Consider the following 6,251-nt stretch of genomic DNA (forward strand, 5'->3'; position numbering starts at 1 on the left):
CCTTTCATTTTTTCTTTCTGTAGTCATTGGTAGAGAATCTACGTCACCTGCTGACCTGGCTGGGAGACCTCACAGGGCGACTTTGGCAAAGTCAACAGACTCGCACGCGCTCTTCCAGACATGGTCCGGCGCGCATCACTTCCAAATACGTTTCTCGCGGTCTTTTTTGTGTGTCGGAGACGATGACTTTTCCTTTCCACGCCCCTCACCTCTGTCTCCCCCAAAGCCGTCAACACTGGAATCGCAGAAAAAGCACTTTGTAAACTGTAGAGTGTCACACAGATCTCAGCTCTTATTATCACCCTCCTGCTTCCCGATTCTTTGTGCTACATATGCATGCAATTTGCATGCTGGTTGAAGACACCATAAAACAGCTACCCAAAGTGAAAGGAAGACAAAAAATGAAATTATGCTGTTATACAGAAAATGCTTTAGAAAATTGCTATCCACGTAGCACTAAATGGAGTGGTCTTGTGACATTCACTCATGTACGTAGGTGTCCGTGACTGGCCGTGGGTTCATTCAGTTATCGAGTGTTTGTTGAGTGCTCCCGAGGGACCATAGGCTTCATGGTCCTGGCCTTTCAGGGCATGAAGGGGTCGGAGGTTATAAGATGGGTGGGAAAGACCACTGCTGTGTCTCTTCAAGGCTTGTCTCTCCATTCCCTCTTTTCTTTTTTTTAATAATTGTTTAAAACATTATTTATTTATTATTTATTTTAAGAGAGAGAGTAGGGGAGGGGCAAAGGGAGAGAGAGAGAGAGAGAGAGAGAGAGAATCCCAAGCAGGCTCCATGCTGTCAGCGCAGAGCCTGACGTGGGGCTCACTCCCACAAATCGTGAGATCGAGACCTGAGCCGAAATCAAGAGCCAGAACCTCGCATTCCCTCTTTTCTGCATTAGCTGATCTGCCTCCAATAATTCCTGCCACCTGCTCCCGTGAGTTTGGATTTGCGGAAATCTGTCTTGGCTTCCAGCTTTCCTAGTGAAGGTGATTTTCAACAATAAGCTGAGAGGCTCCTTCAGATTCCGATTTCTCAGGAAGGAAAAAGCCGAAACAAACAATTCTTGAGACCTCGGACCAAGCCTCCTGATTCCCCCAACGGGACTCCTAGGGGACTCTCAGACCTCCAGCTCTAGTACAGACGTGAACCCCTGTGAACCCGGCTTGGCCCCTTGAGGCCCCGAGCCCCTCCCGACACCCGCATCACGAGGGTCCCCTCCGTTTCTGCACGACTCACCCTGACCTCTCCCGAAGGCTCCCCTTTCTGCCCTGTTCCATAGGGCAGCAGCCCAGCCCCACAGAAGCACCACCCAGGTCCTGCCTCCACCTGGCCCCAGGGCCTCGGAGCTGCTCTGGGGGACTCCACGCCCAGCCGAACTGGCCGTTCTGTCCTGGCAAGTCCTACCGGAACCAACAGGCTCGGACCTGTTGCTTTCCCCTCAGTTCTCTGCTTAACTCTGGCTTCTCAGGGATGACATCACTCTCCTTCACAAGGCTTCATTTCTGGTCTGATCTCCCCTTCTGAAAAAGGTGGAGTGCGTGGGCAAAAATCCCACCTGGAACCCCTGGAATCGGCACCCATTTCCAACCCAGGCCCGGCGACTCCCTGAAGCTTCTCCAAGCTAACCTTGCATCAAAGGGACTTGAGACACAGTCCTGTTGTCTTTCTGCAGCATTAATGACACGGTGGAATATGAGTACCTGAGTGTTTTTACAGCCTTCTGTCCCTAATCAGGCCAGCTAGCATTTGCTAATGCTCACTCGGCATGAGGGCAAGTTGTCGTATTTCACCCCCCTGTGGTCATGGCACCCTACTTTTTCAGGAACTGCCCCCCTAACGGACTGCACATCCTGCCAGAGTCCCCTGTCCCTGAGCCTTTCCTGACTGGTCTGCATGCCCAAGACCCCCATCTGCCGCCATCCATCCTGTCCCTGCTTGGGCAAATTCCCAGGCTCTTGGTCTTGTCCTAGGGGAATAAGGCTTGTCCCCTGTGGGCAGATATCCGGGCTTCGGTTCCTCCTGAGCCCACGTCCAGGGCTGTCCCGGGCTTGTGGTGCCGGCCTCCCCTCTCCACTGTCTGTGCTACATTCCTGCTCGCAGAGCTTGGGATTCTGGCCCTCAGTGACTTTGAACAAATCTGCACGTTTGGGTGTTTATTACCCTTGTCTGTCTTTCCTACTAAACTGACGATTTTCTGAGAGCAAGGACTCTACCAAGTTCTCTGCCTCATGGCTGATTTCTCAGCACCCAGCTTAAGGACTGTTTGTTGAATGTGTGAATGAATACAGGCAAATAAAAAACAGATGTTTACACACCACTTTATTCTAAAAGCAATGTTAGGCAGCTTCCTTTCCCATCTATTTTCCTTGATTTGTGAACAACCTCTCAAGGGTTAAAGTCCTCTTTAAAGATGAGAGGAGAGAGGCCCAGGGAGAGTTAATGAGTCCACTTGCCTGAGGCCACACGGCGAGTTGCTCAGAACTGGATGGAACCCAGATACCGGGAGGGTGGAAAGGGGCCCACGCCTGAGTGCGGGGATAAGGTTCTATAAATAGTAAGTTACAGCACCTCTATAAAGAGCCCCACCCCACCCCCAGCCCGGGGGGGAAGACGCTTGTGGAGCAGGAAGCATTGAGTTTGACATTCCTGACATTTAATCTCCACCAAGCGTGGTGACCGCAGTCCTGGGGAAGCGGGGCAGGCGGCCAGGCGGCTGATGTCCTGTTGCAGGAAGTGCCGGAGGGCTGGACAGGGGTCCCACAGCCTCCTTGGGAGCTTCTGGGCGCCCCGGGGGCCCTGGGGTCCCAACACCCGCCACTCTGGTGGGTCTTTTCTTTTCTGTTCACTGGGCAGACGGTGACGTCCCCATGGGCATCTTGCGTGTCTGCATCTCAAACAGCTGCAAAGGTGGAACTTAAGGAAGGACTCCTTCTTTGGAATAATGGGGAAATAGATGTGTCAGAGGTCACCGTCACGGTCCCCCCTGGCCTCAATGAAAAGGACGTGTGTGGTGTTCAACTCTGGCATTTAGATTCTGCTGAGCACCTCCCCCCACCCCTGACAGCCTCCTCCAACAGCCGCGCCTCCTGCCCTCACCCCAGCCTGCTCCTCAGGGGCTCCCTCCTGCCACAGGGCCTGATTCTTGTCCCTCCGGTTGGGTGTCTTCCAGCTTTCAGATGCCCACCCCTGCAGCCCCTTGGGTGCTACCCACACCCTCCTGCCCCAGACCTGAAGAATCCCCACCCAGATGGCAGGGCTCACCAAAGACCCCCTCCATGTGCCTGGGCTTGCCATTAGCCCATTCTGGCACTTTCTGTGCAGGTCACATTCAGGCCTCCTGGGTCACAGTCAGGGTCTTTTGTAGTCCCTAGCTTCATCTGAAGGGACTGTAGTGTTTTGTGGCACCTCTGATGACATCTGATGGCACTCTTTGTTGACCTAGCAGAAACCGTGAGAAACCAGTGGCCAGGGGAGCCGGCCTGGCTGCCCCGCTGGGTCCACACCCTTCTCTGAGGCCTCGGGCCTTGCTGGGTGGGTGTGCCAGGCCCGTAGGGGCCCCGCTCTGTGGGTGGAGCTCTTTGGGCTGAGACCACAAGGGGCTGAGGGCGTGTCCTCTTTTGCCAGTAGGGAAACCCTTCTGACACTTTTTTTTTAATTTCTTTTTTTAATGTTTGTTTATTTTTGACAGAGAGAGAGACAGAGCATGAGCAGGGGAGGGGCAGAGAGAGAGGGAGACACAGACACCGAAGCAGGCTCCAGGCTCCGAGCCGTCAGCACAGAGCCCTAAGAGGGGCTCGAACCCACTGACCGTGAGATCATGACCTGAGCTGAGGTCGGAAGCTTAACCGACTGAGCCACCCCGGCGTCCCTCCCTTCCGTCATTTTTGATGTTCATGTGATTTAAGTTGTCCCTATAACTCTGGACTCCCAGGCAATCTGTGGAGGCAGCAGTCTGTCTGGCACACCGGCCACACCTCTGCACTCCCCCTCCTTCCCGTGTCCCTTCCCTCACCCGAGATCCCCAGACGCCTCGCTAGGGATCACAGAGTTTTGTGCCTGTGCAGCGGGCCGTGCTTAACCCGGGAGAGGGAGCCGCCCCCCGACGGGGTGTTTGAGGCCCCTGTAGGGAAGCAGTGGGGCCTGCGAATCCTTCGGCGCCCTCCTCCCTACTGGCCTACTTTCAGAGGGAGTCCCGGGCCAGGGACTCCTCCACAGGCTGGGGGCAGCACAGGGCCACTGCATTTCCCGGGCTCCCTTTCAGCGCAGACTTCTGGGAGACTGTTTGTTAGTTCGCTTCCTGGCCTTCCTGCCAAGTGCCCTACAGCCTGTGGAGCAGCCCGGCAGGTTCAGCTGAGGATTCCGACCACTGCTGCCTTCGTCCCCAGAATATCAAGTAGGCTCGGGCCGCCTTGGTCAGCGATTTCTGCTCCCCTAGCCTCGCCTCTGCTGGGGGTGGCGTGTATGGGGGTGGGGGTGGGGGTGGGCCACGAGCCATCTTAGGGTGGCATTAGGGCCACCGGAGTGGGTTTGGGTTTGGCCCATTTGCATGGATTCAGCCTGGAGAGCTCGGAACGGTGGGGATGACAAGAATCACAATGACAGCCGCATTCGTTCAAGGGCAACTCAGTCACATCTATGCGTCCCCGTCTCTCGTGAAGAGCGCGTTCCTATGGCAGAGCTTTGTGCTTCAGGGCACATCATCTTTGTGAGCGATGCCACCGCCACCCTTTCCCTCACTTCGGAGAAGAGCAAAGAGTTGTTCGACAAGAGCATCCACATTACTAAAGCGATCGCATTTCTGTGAAGCTTCTCCTCTTAGTTTCAGAATGTATGCAAAGTCGACATCCTACTCCTTTTTTTAAAGAGTTTTAAAAATGTTTATTTATTTATTTTTAAATGTTTATTTATTTTTGAGAGCGAGAGTGCGAGTAGAGGAGGGGCAGAGAGAGAGGGAGAAAGAGGATCGGAAAGGGGCCCTGAGCTGTCGGCACAGAGCCCGACGTGGGGCTCGAACTCACGAACCACGAGATCATGACCTGAGCCGAAGTCAGACGCTTAATCCACTGAGCCACCCAGGTGCCCCTAATGTTTATTTATTTGTGTGAGAGAGAAACAGCGTGCACAAGCAGGGCAGGAGCAGAGAGAGAGAGGGAGACACAGAATCTGAAGCAGCTCCAGGCTCTGAGCAGTCAGCACAGAGCCCAATGTGGGGCTTGAACCCACGAATGGCAAGATCATGACCTGAGCTGAAATCGGTTGCTTAACAGACTGAGCCACCCAGGCGCACTGACATCCTACTCCTTAATATAGCCATGTGTACTTTCATGTAAAAGTGATATTTTAATGACCAGAAAGGCCACTGAATTTGCTGATTTCACCCCAAATCTCTGAGGAAATGTGACACATCAGGAAGATTAGCATATCTACTCCCTGGCCTGGCTCCACAAACCCACAGGTAACACACATTTCCCAGTTTGAGAAGCAAGGGAAGAACATACTATTTTCTTTTCTTTTCTTATGTTTATTTTTGATATATATATAGAGAGAGACAGAGCACGAGCAGAGGAGGAGCAGAGAGAGAGGGAGACACAGAATCCAAAGCAGGCTCCTGGCTCTGAGCTATCAGCACAGAACCCTATGCAGGGCTTGTGACAGATCAGAGGCCGATGCGGGGCTAGAACTCATGAACCGCGAGATCGTGACCTGAACCGAAGTCGGACGCTTAACTGACTGAGCCACTCAGGCGCCCCTAGAACATACTATTTTCTGTACAAAGCCCAATCATCAGGGTGCCTGGGTGGCTCAGTCAGTTAAGCATCTGACTTCGGCTCGGGTCCTGATCTTGAGATCCATGAGTTCAAGCCCCACATTGGGTTCTGTGCTGACAGCGCAGAGCCTGGAGCCTGCTTTGGATTCTGTGTCTCTTTCTCTCTCTACCCTTCTCCTGCTTGTACTCTGTCTCCCTTCCAAAAATAAATAAACAAACAAACAAAAAAGAAGAAGGCCCAATAATCGCCTTTCTTGCCTACTTCTGTGGGCTTTATTAATCATGGCCACTCACTGTGATGTTGTAGACATAACAGACTCAAGTTCCCCTCCCCACGTCCTGCTCTTGGACACTCTTCCATTTGTTTCCACATTTAAAGCTGAAGGCTTGAGTTCAACACGAGTGTAAATTCTCCCCGAGGTGTTCCACTTTCAGCAACTGTCAGCTCTCGATGTGCGAGGGCAGGAAGGAGAACCTTTAG

The sequence above is a fragment of the Panthera uncia genome (assembly GCF_023721935.1).
Source record: "Panthera uncia isolate 11264 chromosome A3 unlocalized genomic scaffold, Puncia_PCG_1.0 HiC_scaffold_12, whole genome shotgun sequence".
In the NCBI taxonomy this organism is placed as follows: Eukaryota; Metazoa; Chordata; class Mammalia; order Carnivora; family Felidae; genus Panthera; species Panthera uncia.